This window comes from Pogoniulus pusillus, chromosome 38 (assembly GCF_015220805.1).
Source record: "Pogoniulus pusillus isolate bPogPus1 chromosome 38, bPogPus1.pri, whole genome shotgun sequence".
Taxonomy (NCBI): domain Eukaryota; kingdom Metazoa; phylum Chordata; class Aves; order Piciformes; family Lybiidae; genus Pogoniulus; species Pogoniulus pusillus.
The window spans coordinates 237,496-260,283 of NC_087301.1; the positions used below are offsets into that span (position 1 = coordinate 237,496).

Here is a 22,788-nt window from a genome sequence, read left to right on the forward strand (position 1 = left end):
CGACTGAACATTTGCATCCACAGCGGTTTGGGACATCTTTCAAGGGCTGCCTAGATAATCAGTCAATTAAACCCAGATAGGAATGAGAAGACAGAGGGGGAAGATGCCAGATGTGGAGAGGTCTCAGTCTGTAATGGATGGAAGCTGCAGAACAGGAGGTTCCAGCTCAACACGAGAGGGAACTTACTTTCTGTAAGGTCCCAGGGCCCTGGCTCAGGCTGCCCAGAGAGGCTGTGGAGTCTCCTCTGGAGCCTTTCCAGGCCTGTCTGGATGTGTTCCTGTGTGCCCTGAGCTGGATTGGATGGTCCTGTTCTGGCAAGGGGCTTGAAATGGATGATCTCTTTGGGTCCCTGGCATCCTGTGATCCTGTTCCGACTTGACTCTGCCTGTCGCTGCAAAAGCAATGTGCTTGTGCTCAGGGGCCTCAAGGTAGCAGCACTGTTGCACGTCTGAAGCAAGCAGACACCTGAGCACTTGCAGGCAAAGTGCTCCTGGAAGGACTTCTGCCTCACACCATCCATCTCGGAGCCACTTCTCTCTTCCCTTCTAATGTTGCTCTCCGCGCTGTGCCTCCACAGGAGCTCTCTCGGTTTAGAATTCCCTGCGTTAGCCACCTCCATGATACTGTGAATCCAAGCTCATCCTAGGCTTCTTGTAGCCTTGGAGTAGCTTTCCAGCACCTGAAGGGGCTGCAGAAGAGCTGTGGGGGGGAATTTTCACAAGGGCTAGGAGTGACAGGATGAAGGACAATGGCTTTGAGCTGGTGTCCCGGAGTCCTGTACACCCCAAAATTCCTCCCCCTCTGCGGTTTGATGGGAGAGGAAACGGCGGAAATGGCCTGTTCCCCCCTGCCCCGCAGGCGTGCAGGGCAGCCGGGGCCGCTCCCCGACGGGGCCCGCGCAGGGCCGGGCTGTGATTGGCTGCCCGTGCAGGGCCCGCGCAGGGCCGGGCTGTGATTGGCTGCCCGCACTGGGCCGGGCTGTGATTGGCTGCCCGCGCAGGGCCCGCACTGGGCCGGGCTGCGATTGGCTGCCCGCGCAGGGGGCTGTGATTGGCTGCGCGCTTCGCGCCCAGGCGGCGGTGCTCGGCCCCGTGTCCAGGCAGGGCCTAACTCTCGGGGCGCTTCCCGCCTTAGGGTGCTCCCCGCCTGGGTAGCTCCTGCAGAAAGAGCCTCTGGTGCTCCGCAGGACAAGCTCCTGGGGGACAGGCGTCTCTGCTTTGGGCGGCTTCCAGCACAAGCACCCTTTATGCAGGCTCGGCAGTCCTCGCCGATCTTCGGACGGCCTCAGAGAGAGCGAGGGGACAGGCGTCTGGAGCGGCCTTGCAGCCGCCTGGCTCAGCGGTGAGTAGGCATCAGTGGCGCAGCCGGGTTAACGGCGGGGAATGCCCCGTTCAGGAGATGAGCCTTTTCCAGCTCCGGACTTCCAGAACAGTCCAAATGGCCTGTGGTGTGCGTGTAGAGCTCAGTCTGACTGAGCCTGCTAATGAAGCTCAGCTGATCTCTGTACTCGTGCTGGGGGCAGGTGTTGGGAAAATGAAGTCGCTCTCATTTTATGCCTGTCCCTGACCCGCCCGCGTTCAGTCCCTGCCTCCGCAGCAGCTGGGGGAGATTAGAGTGAGAGTGGAGATGACCCATGCTGTGCTTCTGTTTGTTTGAGGGGTCCTAACAAGCAGGTGGCCTCGGCTTCCTGGCTCCTCTTTGTAGTGAAGTTTTCCACCAGCCTGCCGCGGAGCAGGTGGCTGAGCAGAGCTTACCCAGCTTTGGGAATAGAACTACCTGAGAGGTCCAAGAGCTCTGGCTGGTGACAGAGCCCCACTCGATCTCTCCTCCTGGGAGGCACTGCCATTCCAGACACTCACTCCCCTTGCTGGAGTCTAACTGTCAGGAATGCAGTGGTGAAGGATGATTAGACCAAGGAAAACATTAATGGAGCTCATTCTGGGCAGCCCACGTGGAGGCCACAGCTGATGTCAGTGTCTGCATGGAGAGTTTAGTCCTTCTGGGTCCCAGCTGAAGCAGGGAGAACCTCAGCTGCCTATCAATATCACCCAACTCAGAGCCCTTTAGAATCACAGAATCATAAACTCTTAGACTGGTTTGGGTTGGAAGGGACCTCAAAGCTCAGCCAGTTCCAACGCTCTGCCATAGGCATGGACATCTCCTGCTAGAACAGGTCACTCAAGGCCTCATCCAGCCTGGTCCTGAGCACCTCCAGGGAGGTTGTGGAGCACAGAAGCAGGCAGCTGCTGCAAAGCAGGCAGAGAGCATCCGATCAGTGCTCACCACAACCTGTCTCCTGCTGGGCAAGGCTGTGCCATCTGCTGAAGAGAGGATAACATTTCTCTGCAGCCACTCCCCAGCCGTCAGGTGCCAGTGCAAAGGCAGCAGCAGTAAATGTGGCAGTGTGTAATTAAGTGGGAATGGATACCAGTGTGAACCCAGCAGACAGAGGTGAACACGAGGTGCTGGCAGAGTCCTTCTCACCTCACCCTCAGCAGATGGCATCAAGTTAGTCCTCTTTTATTTGCTTCTTCTCTCTTTTTTCCCCACCCCCTGCAGCCTTTTAAATAATGAATCAGCAACCTGGCTAAAATAACCCCATCTGGATCACATAATCCTAATCTGCCTGGGGGTTAAGTGGAGGTTATCTCAACAAGGGCTGAGGTAGGAGCCTGGTCACTGGCACATGAATTGCAAGGCTGGAAATTGATTCTGTTAAGTGACTTCATTACCACTCTTGTTTATGGATTGAAATTGCACCAGGGGAGGTGTGGGTTGGAGATTAGAAAGAATTTCTTTGCTGCAGGAGTGGTCAGGCGCTGGCACAGGCTGCCCAGGGAGGTAGTGGTTGGATTGGATGACCTTGTTGGAATGGATGATCTTAGAGGTCTTTTCGAACCAAAACAATTCTGTGATTCTATATTAAATCTGGGATCAGAAATGTTCCCTTCTATCTGGAGGTTCTTGAACAGCCTTTTTTTGTTTACCTTTAATGGTTCTCTCCCCACTTACCAAATCCACAACAGGCTTGGAGAATAAGAGCAAACCTTACTCTAAATTCAGCTGTAATCACATCTGTCTGAGCTCAGAACTGGCCCTAGGCTTATCAGAGGTCAAGTCAGGGAGTTGTGGACAGCTCAAAGAATCACAGAATAGTAGGGGTTGGAAGGAACCTCCAGAGATCATCCAGTCTGACCCCTTTGCCACAGCAGAGTCACCCAGGGCAGGTCTCACAGGAACACATCCATATCTGTCTTTAAAGTCTCCAGAGGAGACTCCATAACCTCTCTAGGCAGCCTGCTCCAAGGCTCCAGCACCCTCACAGTAAAGAAGCTTTCCTGAACTTCCTGTGCTCCAGTTTGTGTCCATTGCCCCTTGTGCTAGCACAGGACACCACTGATAAGATCCTGGATCCTTCTTTCCCCTCACCCTTCAGATATTTGTATCATTAATGAAATCTCCTCTCAGGCTACTCTTCTGGGGAGAGACTATTGACAAGGTCTTGTAATGACAGGAGGAGGAGGAATGGGTTTGAACTGGCAGAGGGGAGATTGAAACTGGATTTTAGGAAGAATTTAGAGTGAGGGTGGTGAGACACTGGCACAGGTCACCCAGGGAGGTGGTGGAGCGCAGAAGCGCAGAATGTGATCAAAGATTCTGTGCTTCTGTTCTCCACCACCTCCCTGGAGGTGTTCAGGACCAGGTTGGATGAGGCCTTGAGCAACCTATTCTAGTGGGAGGTGTCCCTGCCTATGGCAGGAGATTGGAACTGGCTGAGCTTTGAGGTCCCTTCCTATCTAAACCATTCTATGACTCTCCAGGCTAACCAGCTCCAGCCTTCTCAGCCTTTCCTCATCACCCAGATGTCCCAATCCCTTCAGCATCCTCATAGCCTTCCTTGGACACTCTCTAGCATATCCCTGTCCCTCTTGGTCTTTGCAGCCCTGAACTGGACTCAATATTGCAGATGTATTCTCAACAAGACAGAGCAGAGAGACAGTGGAACCTCTCCCAGCCTGCTGCCCATAGAGGTCTGTTTCTACTCAATTCCTCATCCATCTTCTTAATGGATTATGAGGCAATGCTCTGGGCCTTGAGTTTAAACCTTGAGCCTTCCAATTCCTCCTTCCAGCCTTTGAGAGGCTGTGGGATCCAAGACAGGCAGGGGCTTAGGGGTGATGCAGTGAAGGCTGAATAAGCCTAGTGGGATTAAATACAGCACAGAGGGTTTACCCCATGGGGGATTCTATCCTATTAGCCCACAGGATAATCCCAGGGGAGGTGGCAGGATGCGACAGGCAGAACCAAACTGCTTCTACCCACTTGTGCCTGTTGCAAGGTAAAAGGCAGCAGACAAATTAATTAAGAACCCATAGTTCAGGCATGCCTTGATATGCTTTAACTGCTGCTGGACTTGATGAGGAGAGGGAAGAGCACAGAGTGAGTGGAGAAGCACAAGGGTAAGGCTCTTGGCATTTGTTACTTGGTTTGGGTTTGGGGTTTATTTTGGCACCTCATTATGTCAGTTAATTTAAGGCAGAGACACTGCAACACCACAAAAAGATTCCAGCAAACAAGAGTCTTATCTGGACAAGTCATTTTTCTTTTCCTTTTATGGCTACATTTATCAGACAATCTCTGAACAAAGTTCACCTCACTCTGTCTCATCAGGAAGCCTCAGTGTCTGCTGCAATGAGAGCAATTAATCGAGGCCCTTTGCAGAGACTCGCATTACTTTCCCTCATGCATCATTGAGTTAATTATTTAATGACATATAAATCCCAACAGTTCAAAAGGTCTGGGGGCTGTGCTGGAGCTCCACTGCAAAGCTGTCTTTCATCCTGAAAACAGGCAGCCCAGGGAGATGGTGGAAGGCTCATCCCTGGAAGTCACAGCATCACAGGATTAACCAGGTTGGAAAAGACCTTCAAGGAGATCCTCAAGTGCAACCTGTCATCTAACACCTTCTAATTAACTAACCCCTGGCACCCAGTGCCTCATGCAGCCTCCTTTAAAATACCTCCAGGGATGGGGACTCCACCACCTCCCAGGCAGCCAGTTCCAATGCCAGTCACTCTCTCTGGCAAGAACTTCCTAACATCCAGCTTGAACCTGCCCTGGCACAGCTTGAGGCTGTGTCCTCTTGTTCTGTTGCTGGGTGCCTGGCAGCAGAGCCCAACCCCACCTGGCTACAGCCTCCCTTCAGGTAGCTGTAGACAGCAATGAAATCTGCCCTGAGCCTCCTCTTCTCCAGGCTGAACACCTGCAGCTTAGACTCACAGAATCACAGCAACATGCAGGTTGGCAAAAGCCCCTCAGGAGCACCAAGTTCAACCTAGAACCCTACTCTACAAGATTCACCTGAAACCATACCCCTAAGCACCACATCCAAACCACTCTGAAACACACCCAGGGTGACTCCAGCACCTTCCTGGGCAGCTCATTCCAGTCACAGTATCACAGTATCACCAAGGTTGGAAGAGACCTCACAGATCATCAAGTCTAACCCTTTACCACAGAGCTCAAGGCCAGACCATGACACCAAGTGCCACGTCCAATCCTGCCTTGAACAGCTCCAGGGACAGCGACTCCACCACCTCCCTGGGCAGCCCATTCCAGTGTCCAATGACTCTCTCAGTGAAGAACTTTCTCCTCACCTCCAGCCTAAATCTCCCCTGGCACAGCCTGAGGCTGTGTCCTCTTGTTCTGGTGCTGGCCACCTGAGAGAAGAGAGCAACCTCCCCCTGGCCACAACCACCCCTCAGGTAGTTGTAGACAGCAATAAGGTCTCCCCTGAGCCTCCTCTTCTCCAGGCTAACCAATCCCAGCTCCCTCAGCCTCTCCTCGTAGGGCTGTGCTCAAGGCCTCTCCCCAGCCTCGTCGCCCTTCTCTGGACACGCTCAAGCGTCTCAATGTCCTTCCTAAACTGGGGGGCCCAGAACTGAACACAGTACTCAAGGTGTGGTCTAAGCAGTGCAGAGTACAGGGGCAGAATGACCTCCCTGCTCCTGCTGGCCACACCATTCCTGATGCAGGCCAGGATGCCACTGGCTCTCTTGGCCACCTGGGCACACTGCTGGCTCATGACCACTCTCCAGGAAAAAACTCTTTCCCTTTTCTAATGTCCAATTTGAACCTCCCCAGCCTCAGCTTGAGGCCATTCCCCCTTGTTCTGTCTCAAATCACCTATGAGCAGAGCCCAGCAGCAGCCTCCCTACAACATCCTTCAGCTGCTCCTCACAGGGCAAAGTTCCTAAGGCCAGGCTGGATGTGGCTCCAAGCAACCCGATGTAGTGTGAGGTGTCCCTGCCAGTGGCAGGGGGTTGGAGCTCGATGATCCTTGAGGTTGCTCCCAGTCCTGACAATTCTCTGAGCTCTCCTCTCACAGAAGAGCCAACTTCCCCTTCCCTGAAGAAGGAGCTCTCTCTTTGAAAGCTTGTTGTGGCAGCCATCAAAAGGTGTGATCTGAAATGTTTATTCACGCAGAGAGAGGAGATATTAAAGGGAAACTAAACATATGTCATTGCCTACTTGTTTAGTATTCCCCTGCTTAACCCCAAAGACGTTGTGCTGTCGCTCTTTGTGCTGGATTAGCAGCTGAACAGCATTCATCTGTTTGATGCAGCCTGCTAGCTTCATTAGATAATGTTTCTCATTAAGGAAATATCACAAATTAATTAATTTGTTAAAAAAGAGAAAAGGAAGACAATATTTTGTTAGTGATGCACTGGGTTTGTTTGGTTCCTTTCATGCTGGCCTGGATCAGCAGTGGCGTGGCCAGGAGGAGAAACAGCGCGATGGTGCCACTGTACTGGGCACTGGTGAGGCAGCATCTCCAATCCTGGGTTCAGTTTTGAGTCCCTCACTCCAAGAAGGACATTGAGGGGCTGGAGCAGGTCCAGAGAAGGGCAACAAAGCTGGGAAAGAGTCTGGAGAACACGGCTGGGGAGGAGCTGCTGAGGGAGCTGGGGGGATTTAGTGTGAAGAAGAGGAGACTGAAGGAGACCTCATTGCTCTCTACAGCTCCCTGCAAGGAGGTTGGAGTGAGGTGGGGGCTGGTCTCTGCTCCCTAGTATCAGGTGATAGAAGGAGAGGAAATGTCCTGAAATTGTGCCAGGGGAGGTTTAGGTTGGAGATGAGGAACAATTTCTTTGGTGCAAGAGTGGTCAGGGATTGGCACAGGCTGTCCAGAGAGGTGGTGGAGTCCCCATCCCTGAAGGTGTTCAAGGCCAGGCTGGATGGGGCCTTGGGCAACCTGTGCTGGTGGGAGGTGTCCCTGCCCATGCCAGGAGGATTGGAACTGGATGAGCTTGAAGGTCCCTTCCAACCCAAGCCATTCTCTTAGTGATCCAGGGCTCAGAGATGCCATGCCCTGCTGTGCCCTTGTTCTGAGCACTGCTGTGCAGGCACTTTCCCCTTCTGTCCCTAAGCACGAGCAGATTGCTCTGGACATTCAGCCTTCCTTGTGCTATGCTTTGCTACATGCATGGACAAGATCTGCAGACAAGCTGGGCCTCCAGGCTGAGATTAGGCTTGACTTGGCTTCAAGGGGCAGGGAGAGGCTCTGAGCTTGGAGCTGTGTCCCATATCCAAAAAAACGCAGCAGGGTTAAAGCAGAAATGGTCAGGATGAGTTTCCCTGTGATAATTCTCTTCCAGCTGACACTGCCTTATCCACAGCCGTTTTAGAATGGCATTGAATGCTTGCCTTTGACAAAACAAAAAGGAGACGGCTGCTCCGCAGACCTTCCCTCCAAAGACCAGGCGCAATCATTCCTCGCTGCAGACCAACCTTTTCAATATGCTAATTATCTCCTGCCCATTACACTCAGCTCCAAATCTCGCCCAGATACACCCAGCCTGGCTGGGGGAAATTCAGAGCCATTTGCAACCCTCCCTTGTCTGCAGGGGAAACAATAGGCTGAGCACAGCTGCCTGGAAACAGCTCAGCCACCAGCTGCAGCTCTTGGGGTGCCAGCTTCTCTGAGAGGTGACATCTGGGAAGGTGCTGTGGCAGGGCACCCGGGCTGTTCTGTGTGAGGAGGATGCTCTCTGCTTTAAAACCCAACAGGAGCAGCAGTGCTCACCCAGCAGGCAGCTGTGTGCTGGCTGCAGCCAGAGCAGGGAGAGCAGCAGCACAGGGAGGGGATTCTGCCCCTGTGCTCTGCTCACACCTCACCTGCAGCACTGCCTCCAGTTCATCCAGCACAAGGAGGACCTGGAGCTGCTGGAGAGGGTCCAGAGGAGGCCATGAAGATGCTCAGAGGACTGGAGAACCTCTGCTGTGGGGAAAGGCTGAGAGTTAGGGCTGTTCAGTCTGGAGAGGGCTCCAGGGAGCCTTACAGCAGCCTTCCAGTACCCAGAGGGACTCCAGGAGAGCTGGGGAGGGACTTCTGACAAGGGCTGGGGATGCCAGGATGAGGGACAATGGCTTGGAGCTGGGAGAGGGGAGATTGAGAGTGGAGATGAGGAAGAAATTGTTGAGAGTGAGGCTGGGGAGACACTGGCACAGGCTGCTCAAGGAGGCTGTGGATGTCCCCTCCATGGAGGTCTTCAAGGCCAGGTTGGATGAGGCCTTGAGCAACCTGTGCTGGTGGGAGGTGTCCCGGCCCATGGCAGGGGGGTGGGGCTGGATGAACTTTGAGGTCCCTTCCAACCCAAACCATTCCATGGATCTCTGAAATGCAAGACTTTGCTACACGATTTACTTGCAAACGAGAACACAAATGTAGGGGGAAAAGGAAAAGTCCTTTATGGGCTGTGAAAGAGAAAACTGCCACTGATGGATCAAGATGTCCGAAAGCTCCACCTCTGGAGGCTGTGAGGCAGTGGCAGCACAGGTGTGCTTGCCCTCTGGTCACACTTTTTTCCTTACCATTTGGTTCTACCCACTCTGAGAGGAGGTATCTTTGACAAGATGGATTTTTAGTGGGCTCTGATGAGGCTCTTCAGACAAATTGAGGTCTTCTCCTTCCACCAGCAAATCTCTCCCAGCCTTCAGCACAAGCATCACACCTTAACCCTTGCTCTGAGTGCTGCCAGGCAGTGACTGCCACCCCAGGACTGATTTTGCAAGAGAACAGTTTCCAGGGCATGTTTTTAATAAAAATGGACCCCTGCTACTAAAGAGATCAAAGGAAAAAGCTCAGCTGGGACAAAGGCTGGCAAAGACATAGATGTCACAGTGAGTCTGAGCAGAAATCAGCAAGTAGAGAAGACAGCTCTGAAATAATTCCTAACAAGAGCTGTGCAGTTGCCGTAATTATCCCTAAAGCTTTTTTGTTTCTTCTCTGGAAATACCTTTCCTTTTTTTCCCCCTACTTGCTGTCTGATTCCTTGTTTCAGCCTCTGCTTGGAGGTTCTCTTTGGTTTCCTCGGGGAAGGGACTGCAATAGAAAGAAAGGATAATGAATTAAACAGATCCACTCAGAGAGCTTCGCAGCTCTCCCAAACTCTGACAAGCTGCCCAGGAGACAAAGCTTTTGTGTCTGTGGAAAAGAAGCAGCTGCATGGCCAGGGCAGGACCACCACTTCCAATGCATTTCAGCCACACTTTCTAATTAGATGTCTTAAAGATTGCATTTAGATTCTGTCAGGCAGTTTCTGGATGTTAATTGAATGCTGCCTGGTTATGGAAAGCATATTTCTGGGGGTACCAGACCTGCTGGAGTATTGCATAACACCTCCTGCTTAGAGACAATTTGGTTTGCATTGATTTTCCACTGCTCTCTCTCTGTTCTGTCATGGGGGCTAGAGAACCTCACCTGTGGGGAGAGGGTGCAGAGTTTGGGGCTGATCAGCCTGGAGAAGAGAAGGTTCCAGGAAGACCTTAGAGCAGCCTTCCAGTACCCAGAGGGGCTACAGAAGAGGTAGGGAGGGACTTTTGACAAGGGCTGGGAGTGCCAGGATGAGGGACAATGGCTTGGAGCTAGGAGAGGGGAGATGGAGAGTGGAGATGAGGAAGAAATCATTGAGAGGGAGGGTGAGGAGACACTAGCACAGGTTGCCCAGGGAGGCTGTGGCTGCCCCCTTGCTGGAGGTGTTCAAGGCCAGGCTGGATGAGTTGGTTCCTTACAGTCCTTGGTAGGAACAGACAGAATCACACCTCTGAAATCCCGGCATCCAGGAAGCACTGGAATCAAAGCCCCCAGAAGGACACAGGGGGGCATGAAAGGAGCATCAGTGCCTTCTCTTTGCTCAGGAGAGAGATGAACACCTTCAGGAATGGGGACTCCACCACCTCCCTGGGCAGCCTCTTCCAATCCCTGATCACTCTTGTAGCAAAGAAATTGATCCTCATGTCCAATCTAAGCCCCCCCCTAGTGCAACTTGAGGCCATTTCCTCTCATCCTATCACCTGATCCTTGCCAGTTCCCATGATCAGTGACCATTCTCCTCAGCTCAGGCCTTGAGCAACCTGGGTTGGTGGGAGGTGTCCCTGCCCATGGCAGGGGTGTTGGCACTGGGTGATTTTGAAGGTCTCTTCCAACCCATTCCATTAATCTGTGAATCTATGAAATACAACTGATTCAGGCTCTCATTCACTGGGTGAACAGTTTGACTTCACTGAAAGCATGGAAGGTCACCAGAGACATGGTTTAGTGTCTTGTCACGGGAAGCATGACCACTTAGAGCCAGTGAATTGTTTCAGTTACAAGAGAACTTTAAGCTCATCCAGTCTGGCCATCAACCCAACCCCACCATGGCCATTAAACCATGTCCCCAAGTGCCATGACCACAGTTTTTGGGACACCTCCAGGAATGGGGTCCCTTGGACACCACACTGCTCTGCAGATCATTTGGTTCTGGGTTCAGGTGAGCAAGGCATAGGGCTGAATCACAGAGCCAGCGTCATATATCATCATCTGGTTTTTATTTCATACACAATAACATTGCCTGTAAGCCCAAATTAATTGCACAGTAGCACATGTGAGTCACTTAATTGTACTTGCTATTGCTTTAATTTCTATGATTGCAATGGATAAACAGTGGTACATCATGTTCCAAGTGAGGTAGCTCACATGTGCAGCACCTTCTCTTTCTGCCTTGTGCAGCTGCCCAGAAAAATTCCATCATCATGGAATCACAGAATGGGAGGGCTTGGAAGGGATCCAGAGATCATACAGTTCAGCTCCCCTGCCAGAGCAGAGTCACCCAGGGCAGGTCACTCAGAAGTACATCCAGATGGCTCTTGAAAGTCTGCAGAGTGGGAGGCTCCACAGCCTCTCTGGGCAGCCTGCTCCAGGGCTGCAGCACCTTCACACCACAGAAGCTTTTCATTATGTTGAAGTGAAACTTCCTGTGTTCCAGTTTGTGTCCACTTCCCTTTGTCCTGCCAGAGGACACCAATGAATAGAGCCTGGCCCCTGCTTCTTGCCCCCCCCACTCTTCAGGTATTTGTAAACCTTTATGACCCTCTTAGCTTTCGCCGCACTAAATGTCAACCTCTGTAGCAGAGGATTCTGCAGCATTCTAGCAGCTTCCCTTAAGAGCTCTGAGTGCTAAATGAGTACTTTGAAGACCTCTTGGTCTTGGCTTTGGTTCTAGCAGGTGATTGAGCCAGGAGTGATGTTTCCTTGAGGGTGACAACCCTGGAGCAAGCTGCTCAGGGGAGTTGTGGAGTCTCCCTCTCTGGAGATAGTCAAACCCTGCCTGGATGTGCTCATGTGTGATCTGCTCTGGGTGATCCTGCTCTGGCAGGGCGTTGGACTGGATGAGCTTTGGAGGTCCCTTCCAGCCCCTGATGTTCTCTGATTCTGTTTCCTTGTGACTGAACAGGCCAACACCTGCTCAAGATACATCCCAGCTGCTGCCCACAAGCAGCTCTGTAAGAGGAGAGTTCACCGATTAATTCCTGCAGTCTCCCTTTAATTACAGGCTTGTGCCATTTTCCAGTAGTTCTCTCTTCCTAGCAAAGAGTTCAGCTAATAGTAGCTGTATTGATAGAGCCATCTACTAGAGCAGAGAAAGAACCAAAGCTCCTGGATCTGAAGTGAATGAAGTGTTTACCTGTACATCATTTTAATGGATGGTGAAATTCATTCTCATGATAGACCCATAAATGTCACTTTCTGTCTGCCACAGCAAAATACTCCTGTAACAAATGGCATGCTGCATTAACACCCAACAAGAGGACGTTCAGAGCAGCTTGACTTGCATCACACACACATTAATAGGGGCTCAACCTGGGGGTTTTATTCATTCTCCTGTCTCGAGGAGCAGCAGAACACACATGGGTGGAGGTAGAGCAAAGAGGAAGATGAATAATATGAAGACAACTAAACCAGTCTGGCTTCCCAGAAGCACTGCCTCTTTGTTGGGCTTGGGCTTGTTTCAGGTGCTCTGCTACAAACAATTCTTTTCTAACCTGCAGCTCCCTCCTCAATTTATCCACAACCTACTATCAGTTTGCTCAGCTAGCCTGAGACACCTCTGAGACTCAGCAGTTCCTTCTGCTCCTTGGTGGGAACAGGTAGAGTCGCACCTCTGACAGCCCAGGGAGCACTGCACTCAAAGCCCCCAGACAGACATAGGGTGCGTGAAAGGAGCATCAGAGCCTTTTCTTTCTTTTCATCCTGATTGCCACAGCCTTTGAGGCCTGCAGCAATCACTCTGTGCATGCCTGCAGAGCACCTCGGGCGCAGTGTGCAAACAGCAAACATCCAAACAAGTTCAGTTTTCCTTTTGTTTTCCAGTGTCTGTGTACTTAAAACCCTTTCTTTGGTTCCCTTCACTGCATTCCCCTGAGCTGGGGAGTGGTGTAGACAGGAGAGCAGCAGCACAGTCTCTCCTGGGCTCAGGGGCTGCTGTTCAGTGTAACAGCATCACTGTTGCTCAGGGGGGAGATGGACACATCCAGGGATGGGGACTTCACCACCTCCCTGGGCAGCCTCTTCCAATCCTGATTGCTCTTGCAGCAAAGAAATCGATCCTCATGTCCAACCTAACCCCACCTTGGTGCAACTTGAGGCCATTTACTCTCATCCTATCTCCTGGTACTTGCCAATTCCTGTGATCAGTGACCATTCTTCTCAGCTCAGATGGCCCAGCAGGCCCAGAAGCATCAGAAAGGGCAGCCTTAGATGGAGTCATATCTTGAGTCTCCATCAGAGAGCCAAGAGCATCTGTTTGTCTCTTGAGCGCTGCCACTGGATCAAGATATGGCAATTGATAGGCCCTCAGCGAGATGAGATCTGAAGCACCCTGCTGCTATTTTCTCTTGCTGAGCTGTGGAGCCAATATGTTTAAGGCAAATACCCTACTCTGGAGGCCTCTCTAGCTTTTCATGTGAGCAAAGTGGTAATTCCATAGTGACATTTGAAGAAAGCTGGCTCTCTGTCTGCAAGAGCTTTGGGTTCTGAGGAGAAAGGGAAAATATTGTCTGCTTGCATTACTGTTAAATGCATCAACTAAGCCTGCTGCAAAAGGTGTGATTTGCTGATTGGAGGGAAAATAGTTCTGCTGCACAGGAGTACAGATTGCCAGCCAAGAAACACTTCTGCTCCAGCTCCTTCAGTAATACAATCAGAGAACTCTTTTTGCTGGAAAAGACCTCTAAGATCATCCAACTGTCAGCCCAACACCACCACAGCCATTAAACCATGTCCTGGAGTCCCGTGGCCACACATTTCCTGAGCACCTCCAGGGATGGGGACTCCACCACCTCCCTGGACAGCCTATGCCAATCCCTGACCCCTGTTGAACCAAAGAAATTGTTCCTCGTTTCCTAAACCTCACCTGGAGCAATTTCAGAATCAAAATTCAGTAGGTTGGAAAAGACCTCTGAGATCACTGAGTCCAACCTATCACTCAGCACCTTCCAATTAACTAACCCCTGGCACCCCGTGCCTCATGCAGCCTCCTTTAAAACACCTCCAGGGATGGGGACTCCACCACCTCCCTGAGCAGCCCGTTCCAGTGCCAATCACTCTGTCAAGAACTTCTTCCTGACATCCAGCCTGAACCTGCCCTGGCACAGCTTGAGGCTGTGTCCTCTTGTTCTGCCCTGGGTGTCTAGGAGCAGAGCCCAACCCCACCTGGCTACAACCTCCTTTCAGGTAGCTGTAGACAGCAATGAGGTCTGCCCTGAGCCTCCTCTTCTTCGCAGCTCCCTCAGCTGCTCCTCTGTTCTCCAGACCCTCTCCCAGCTTTGTTGTCTTCCTCTGGACCTACCCCAGTTCCTCAATGTCCTTTTTGGAACAAGGACGCCAAAACTGACCCCAGCATTCGAGGTGTGCATGAGGAAGGTGACCTGAAGAAGATGAAGGCTCACAAGGGACTGCATTTTGGAGTTGGGCACGTGGGTTGGCCACCCCCAAGTGCAGACACAGGCAGCTCCTGGCACGGCTATCAGCAGGCTGGAGCTTTGCAGCCAGCTGGCAGCAGAGGCTGCGTCTCTTACTTTACCATTTCTTTTGCAGCAGAGTTTTTGCAGAGGCTGTGAGTGATTGCAGCACCTCTGAGAATCAGGCAAAAATTATTCTGGCTTCCCCTTTTTTGTTTCCTTAACGACTTGCTTTTAGCTAATGAATCATCCTGCTGCTTAGCAAAGAAAGAGTAGGCCATGATTTCCAGCCAGCTCTCTGTGCGTGTTTGCCAGCCCCGTTTACATCTGTGCTTGAATTTGGGGGCAGGAAGCTGATTGCAAGATCAACACCTGAGGCCCTTGTCTAGACTTCTTCATGTGTGACCTGGAGTGCAAATTTGGGGCTTACTGGTTGGCTTTTTTATCAACATGTGTGATAGGGTTGATTGCTGCAAGTGATCTCCCTGAACATGCCAGGAACTGAACTGGGAAGACACAGGGCAGAAATCATGGAACAGTAGGGGTTGGAAGGGACCTCCAGAGATCATGCAGTCCAAGCTGCTTGCCAAGGCAGGGTCACCTCAAGAGGGGCACACAGGAATGCATCCAGATGGGTCTTGAAAGACTCCAGAGAAGAAGACTCCACAACTCTCTGGCAGCCTGCTCCAGGGCTGCAGCTCCCTCACAACAAAGAAATTTCTCCCCATGTTGAGGTGGAACCTCCTGGGTTCCAGCATGTACCCATTGTTCCTTGCCCTATCACTGGCACCACCAGAGCCTGGCTCCTTAGTCTTGACACACACCCCTCAGATATTTAGACATTGATCAGATGCCCTCTTAGTCTTCTGCAGGCTAAGCCACCCCAAGGCTCTCAGTCTTTCTTCATAACAGAGGTGTTCAAGTCCCAGATCATCCTCGTAGCCTCTGCTGGGCTCTCTCCAGCAGTTCTCTGTCTCTCTTGAGTTGAGATGCCCCAGAGTGGACTGAGCACTGCAGGTGTGGTCTCACCAGGGCACAGTAGAGGAGGAAGAAAACCTCCTTAGACCTGCTGAAGAGGCTTTTCAAGCCAACTGTTCATAGCTTGGACTCCACATTTCTGTGTTCTGTATGATTTGTATAATCCAGACTGAAAAGAGGGTAGGAGTTCTGGGCTAAAAGGAGAGCATCTGCTGTTCTTTTGGGATGACTTTTAAAGCCTTTTCCATTTTGGGAGAAGGAAAGAAACAGAAAACAAAAAGGAAGGATGCCTCTGAATAGCAACTCTGTCTTGGAAACAGTTGCAGGATCCCTTTAGCTGCAAGCTGGAGCCTACTTCCAGGCAGTACAAATGGCTCTCGCATTCAGAATGGGGCAGTGGTGGCTTACGGTGGGGAAACATTTTTAAGGTCAAAGTACTACTCTTGAAAAGAGCTCCTTTCAGGAACTAGCTGAGCTGGTCTCAAGCTGTGCCAGGGCAGGTTCAGGCTGGAGCTTAGGAGGAAGTTCTTGGCAGAGAGAGTGACTGACATCAGAATGGGCTGCTCAGAGAGGTGGTGGAGTCACCATTCCTGGAGGTGTTGAAGCCAAGCCTGGCTGGGACACTTAGTGCCATGGTCTGGTTGGTTGGACAGGACTGGGGGATAGGTTGGGCTGGATGAGTTTAGAGGTCTCTTCCAACCTGCTTGATTCTATGGTTCTATGATTAAACAAGACCACTTGGGAGGGGGAACTGGCTGTATTCTGTCCTACAGTGCAAGGCAAATCTGCTGTTCTCCTCCAGCCCTTTTCTTCGCAAAGCAAGGGTCTGGGTTTTCATTTGGGCTCTCAGAGGAGAGGAAGTTCTGCATGATGAGGATGGCAAAATCCTGGAACAGGTTGCCCCAACAGATGTGGAGGCCTCATCCCTGGAGACGTTCAAAGTCAAACTTGATGGTCCCTGAGCAGCCTGATCTAGTTGGGGTTGTCCTTGCTGACTGCAGGGGGTTTGGGCAAGAGGACCTTTGAGGCTCCCTTCCGTCTTGATGCATTCTGTGATTCTAAATTCTCTTCTTTCTCATCTGCTGTGTAGAAGATGCTGCAATGGGAAGTAGTCAATGCTCCAAGGTAAGGAGGGGGACATCAAGTATCTGCAGTAAGTTCTGGGTACACCTCTCTCCCTCTGCATCACCATTACTAAGATCATTCTCAGGTCTTTGGTTCTCGTAGTGAGGGACTTTGCATCAGCCTGGAGAAGGAAGATGGCCCAGATTTTGAGTCACAAAAGTGGATCTCGGTGGTGGTAGTTAGCTGGTGGTGAAACCAGCTCTGGATTCCTCCTCCAAGAGCCACGAAGCTGAATGCTCTTAGCTCAGCTGTGGGTATTTGCTATTCTTGCTCTTGCAAAGGAAGAGAAAGGTGCACAGGGCGTCCCTGGTGCAGTTATGGTGCTTGGCTGGGGCTCCCAGCCTTAGCCAGAGGCTCACTCCTCCTGCCAAAGGTGTGCTTCTGCTTGGGGAGAGGAAAGCATCACCAGACTTGGCCTCCAGCAGGCTGCCAGCGTTGTGCATCTCCGCAAGGGGACTGGAAACATAAACACTGTAATTCAGTTAAGTGGGAGGAGAAGGCAAAAACTCATCACAATAGCTGAGAATAAGAAACCCAACACCAACAACCACCCCAGAACCAACAACTAACAGCTGTTTTTTGCAGGAGCAGCAATGGCCAATTTTCCTGCTCATAAAAGAGAGCAATGATGTGTATCTGTCCCAGCCTGCTGCAGCTGCAGCTGCCTCTCCCAGCACAGCTCTACCCAAGTTTCCACAACAATATGATAGATTGCATCTGCATAACCAGAGGGATGCAGGAGCCCAGTGGAGCCCAACTGCTACCGGGCAGTAAAGTCAGGGCATGACACACAGAGCACCTCAGCAGTGACAGATCACACACTGCATTGGAAGGGATCCTCAAAAGTCATTTTCTCCAATCCCTCCATGGGCAGCAGGGACATCTCCAACTAGAGCAGGCTGCTCAGGGCCCCAGTAAGTCTGACTCTGAATGTCTCCAGAGATGGGGCCTCAAACACAGCATCATAGAATCAACCAGGTTGGAAGAGACCTCCAAGCTCACCCAGCCCTATCCCATCAACCAGACCATGGCACTAAGTGCCCCATCCAGGCTTGTCTTGAACACCTTCAGGGATGCTGCTCTCCTGTCACCCAGGAGCCCTCCACTGTTCCAGGAGCATTGCTGCTTGGGACCAGCTTGCTGAAGTCTGGTTCACAGCAGTAGGCTCTCATCTGCATCACCAGGGCAGTTTGTTTGCTCCTTACAAGCTCTTCTTCCTGCAGTGACAGCATTTTCCTGGAATCCAAGTGTGCTTCTTCCTCTCCCCCACCCCTTGTCCTCTGCAGTGAGCATCACATCTCTGTGGTTGTGGGCAGGAGGAGGAACCTTGGGAAAGCAAACTCCAAAGATCAGATAAATGAAAAAGAAAAGAAAAATGCAAAATAAATTTTACTTGCACTTTTATTCAGTTATGAATCACAGAATGGTAGCTGTGGAGAGGGACCTCTGGAGTTCACAGGATCAAAAAGCATGCAGGCTGGCAAAGCCCCTCAGGCTCATTTTCCATGGGAACCTCTCATGTTCCATGGGAACCTCTCATAGAATCACTGAATCAATCAGGTTGGAAGAGACCTCCAAGATCATCCAGTCCAACCTATCCCCCAGCCCTATCCAGTCAACTAAACCATGGCACCGAGTGCCTCATCCAGTCTTCCTGAACACCTCCAGGGATGGGGACTCCACCACCTCCCTGGGCAGCCCATTCCAATGCCAGTCACTCTCTTTGTGAAGAACTTCCTCCTAACATCCAGCCTGTACTTCCCCCAGCACAACTTGAGGCTGTGTCCCCTTGTTCTGTTGCTGGTTGTCTGGGAGAAAAGACCAACCCCACCTGGATACAGCCTCCCTTCAGGTAGTTGTAGACAGCAATGAGCTCTGCCCTGAGCCTCCTCTTCTGCAGGCTGCACACCCCCAGCTCCCTCACCCTCTCCTCATAGGGTTTGTGTTCCAGGCCTCTCACCAGCTTTGTTGCCCTTCTCTGGACACCTTCCAGCACCTCAACATCTCTCTTGAATTGAGTAGCCCAGAACTGGACACAGCACTCAAGGTGTGGCCTGAGCAGTGCTGAGTACAGGGACAGAAGAATCTTGTCCCACTGGTCACACTGTTCCTGATGCATGTCAGGATGCCATTGGCTCTCTTGGCCACCTGGGCACACTGCTGGCTCATCTTCAGCCTGCTATCTATCAGTACCTCCAGGTCCCTTTCCTCCTGGCTGCTTTCCAGCCACTCAGTCCCCAGCCTGTAGTGCTGCTTGGGGTTGTTGTGGCCAAAGTGCAGAACCCTGCACTTGGCCGTGTTAAATCTCATCCCATTGGCCTCTGCCCACCCATCCAGCCTGTCTAGGTCCCTCTGCAGGGCTCTGCTACCTTCCAACAGATCAACGCCTGCTTCTAGCTTGGTGTCATGTTCCATGGGAACACCTTATGTTCCATGGGAACATCTCATTTTCCTCGGGAACATCTCATGTTCATGGGAACCTCTCCTTTTCCATTCAAATTAAAGCACACATAGTTATGTAGTTCAACTGGCTGGGGGCGGATGTGTGCTTCAGGTTAAGTTCCTATAATTGCTGGAGTTAAAAGGCAAAGGAAGAAGCCTGCCCATGGCAGAGGGGTTGGAACTAGAGGATCCTTGAGGTCCCTACCAACCCTGACAGTTCTGTGACTTCTGTGAGAAGTGCTGGGGATGAGCACTGCAGCACTCCAAGGTCACAGGAGCACAGAAAGCACAATCACAGAATGCATCAGGTGGGAAGGGACCCTAAAGGTCATCTTGTCCAACTCCCTTGCAGGCAGCAGGGACACCTCCAACCAGATCAGGCTGCCCAGGGCCACGTCAAGTCTGATCTTGGATGTCTCCAGGGATGTGACCTCAACCGCAGCCCTGGGCAGCCTGTTCCAGTATCTCACCACCCTCGCTGTGCAGAACTTCCTCCTGATGTCCAACCTCAATCCAGTACTCCTCATCCCAACACTACAGCCCTTGGAAACAACCCTTCCCCAGCACTCCTGTGGTTCACCTTCAGATGATCAAATGCTGCTCTAAGGTCTTGACAGAACTTTCTCTTCTGCAGGCTGAACAATCTCAGCTCTTCAGCCTGTCCCCACAGCAGAGGTTCTCCAGCACTCTGATCATCTTGGTGGCCTCCTCTGGACCCACTGCATCAGATCCATGCCTTCTTGTGTTGGGGGCCCCATATCTGGACAAAGCCCTGCAGGTGAGGTCTGCCCAGAGCAGAGCAGGAGGGCAGGATCCCCTCTCTCCATCTCTGCCCAGTCTGCTTTGGATGCAGCCCAGGCTGCCCTTGGCCTTCTGAACTGCCAGTGCCCATTGCTGGCTTCTGTCCAGCTTCTGATCCTCCAGAATCCCCAAGTCCCTTTCTGCAGGGCTGCTCTCAATCTCCTCATCTTCCAGCCTGGATTGGTACCAAGCATTGCCCTGCCCTAGGGGCAGGACCTTGCTCTTTGCCTTGTTGAACACCATGAGATTCTCCTAGCCCACCTCTCTGGCATCCCTCTGGATGCCATCCTGTCCTTCAGTCTCATCATCTGTACCACTCAGCTTCATGACTTGCGTCAACTTGCTGAGGGTGGGCATGCTGATTAGAAACCAGGAGCTGTGTGGGAGGCTTTGCCACTGCCCCAGGCCCAGGCCAAGCTGCTCTGTGAGCATGCATCTCCCCGGAGCAGAGCACCTCGACCTGGATCCGTGTCCATAGGAAATGAGTTCTCTGGGTCCACTGCCGCCGTGTGACCTGAGTGCTGGTGGGCTTATATATTTAGAACATGGTGCTGATGTAGTTCAGAACCTGCTGCTCCCCTCAGGGTTTAGGCAACATAACTGACAGTTGGGGCTGGTTCGTGTGAGGAAGAGGAGGCTGAGGGGAGACCTTGTTACTGCCTACAGCTACCTGAAGGGACACTGTGGAGAGGCTGCTGCTGGGCTCTGCTCACAGGTAGCTGGAGACAGACCAAGGGGGAATGGCCTCAGGCTGAGGCTGGGGAGGTTTAGATTGGACATTAGGAAAGAGTTTTTCCTGGAGAGAGTGGTGAGGGCCTGGAATGAGCTGCCCAGGGAGGTGCTGGGGTCACCAACCTTGGATGTGTTTCAGGGTGGTTTGGATATGGTACTTGGGGCTGTGGTTTAAGGTGACTCTTGTAGAATAGGGTTCTAGGTGGAGCTTGGTGATCCTGAGGGGCTTTGCCAGCCTGGCTGTGTCTGTGGCTCTGTGACATCCATCACCTCATTTGTTTCCCCTACCCTGAGAAAGCAGCATCTGAAGGCTGGGAGCTGTACCAGAGTTGCTGTATTTCAGCTAGAGGAGGCAGTGTGGGAGGAACACAGCTTGGGGCTGGAGTTGTGCTGAACACTCTGATCCCTTCCTGCAGACACTGAGGCTTCTTCACATTAACTTCATGATTTAGGTCCTTTTCCATCCAAAGGAGCTGCTGGGATTAGCTCAGATGACCTCATGTCTGGAAGAGGACAGTGTACCCCCCTCATCTACATCCAGCAGGAACAGATGCACCTTCTGGATCGTTGGAGGTAGGATTCTCAGTCGTGCTCTGTACTCAGCATCTTCCTTGAAGGAAGCAAGCAAAAAAGTCTGTGCAGAGTCCTCTACCTCCATTTTCCAAGGGATTAGGAGAGCCCCAGTTTGCTGCATGAGGAGAAAAAGACTCTGGGCAGAGAACAATGGCATTAAAAGTCTGTGGTGCTTTGAAAGGTGCATCCGAACCAAGGCTGCTGTAGTCAGCTGTCACTGCACTAGACCAGGAGGGTAGGCAAAAGGCCTCCTGAGGTGTGAATTGGGAAGGGACTTGTAACCTGTCACTCTAAAAAGGACACTGAGGGTTTGGAGCAGGTCCAGAGGAGGGCAACAAAGCTGGGGAAGAGGCTGGGGAAGAGCAGCTGAGGGAGCTGGGAAGAAGAGGAGGCTGAGGGGAGACCTCATTGCTCCCTACAGCTCCCTGAGAGGGGGTGCAGGGCAGTGGGGGTTGCTCTGTTACCCCTAGTCTCAGGTGATGGAGCAAGAGGAAATGTCCTCAATTCATGTCAAGGGAGGGTTAGGTTGGAGAGGGTCCAGAGGGCGACGAAGCTGGGGAAGGACCTAAAGAACAAGTCTCTTGAGGAGCAACTGAGGGAGCTGGGGATGGGCAGTGTGAGGGAGAGGAGACTCAGGGGAGACCTCATTGCTGCCTACAGCTGCCTGAAGGGACACTGTGGAGAGGCTGCTGCTGGGCTCTGCTCACAGGTAGCTGGCAACAGAAGAAGGGGGAATGGCCTCAGGCTGAGACTGGGGAGGTTTAGATTGGGCATTAGGGAAGAGTTTTTCCTGGAGAGAGTGGTGAGGGCCTGGAATGAGCTTCCCAGGGAGGTGCTGGAGTCACCAACCCTGGACGTGTTCAAGAAACCTGTGGCCATGGCATTTTGGGACATGGTTTAGTGCCATGGTGGGGTTGGATTGCTGGTTGGATGATGATCTTAGAGAGCTTCTCTAACCCAAACAGCTCCATGATTCTCCCCCCACGTCAGTCTTGCAACACAAGGACACTGCTCCTCTGGCAGCAGCTCTGATTCCTAATTTAGGAGGCAATTCCAGTGCAAATTAGTGCACCTTGCAGATAGAATTAGAGCCTGTGTGATGATTTGGAAAATACAATCAATTTGCTGCAATTGTTTGTACATGTCAGAGCTCTGCAGTAATGAAGAATTTACTCCTTGTGCATAAATACAAACAATGAGCTATTAGGTGTGGGGGATGAGAGAGCTGCCAGGAGCAACAGGCCTAAGATGGCCTCAGCTACCTTAGGAGCTCCATGAGGATGTGGCCAGCTCTGTGCTGGAGACTTGGGTGCAGCAAACCCTGCCATGTGCAGAGCCTGCAGCTCTGAAGGGTGAGGAGGTGTTAAGGAATGGGAACCTGCTCCCCTGGCCAACATCAGCCAGAAATGTGCCCTTGTGGCCAAGAGGGCCAGTGGTCTCCTGGGCTGCATTAGGAGTGTGGCCAGCAGGGCAAGGGCTGTTCTCCTCCCCTTCTGCTCTGCCCTGCTGCGACCACAGCTGCAGTACTGTGTCCAGCTCTGCACTTCCCAGTCTCTCCTGGCTCCCAGGCAGTTACCATGCAGAGCTCACTCTGACACAAAGCTGGCTGGAGTGGCTGACACACTGCAGGGCTCTGCCAGTCAGTGAGACCTGGGCAGGGAGGAATGGAGTTGAAGACTTGCACCTGGGAAGGAACAGCCCCATGGACCAGGCCAGGTTGGAGAGCAGTGCCTGCTGCTGGCTACCTTTTGTTGTTGTTGGTACCAGGGCAGTTTGTAAAGCTGAGCTCCCAGGTAGGAGTCTGCTGTGCTGTCAGCTCCTTAGGCGTGCAGATGTTCCAGCATATGTATCCT

The 22,788-nt window shown here is 52.0% G+C and overlaps 1 protein-coding gene across 4 annotated transcripts in view; it reads left to right on the forward strand.

The window, feature by feature from the left end:
- Positions 1–1,103: 1,103 nt before the first annotated feature.
- B3GAT1 (beta-1,3-glucuronyltransferase 1) overlaps positions 1,104–22,788 on the forward strand; it is an 87,724-nt gene continuing 66,039 nt past the window's right edge. For 2 of the 4 annotated variants that reach the window (XM_064173084.1, XM_064173077.1), the window contains exons 1-2: positions 1,107–1,342; positions 20,815–20,935. The gene's annotated coding sequence lies outside the window, so the exon portion shown is untranslated. Of the gene's footprint in view, positions 1,343–20,814; positions 20,936–22,788 lie in introns of all 4 variants that reach the window. The other 2 variants (XM_064173083.1, XM_064173081.1) reach the window with 2 other exon arrangements.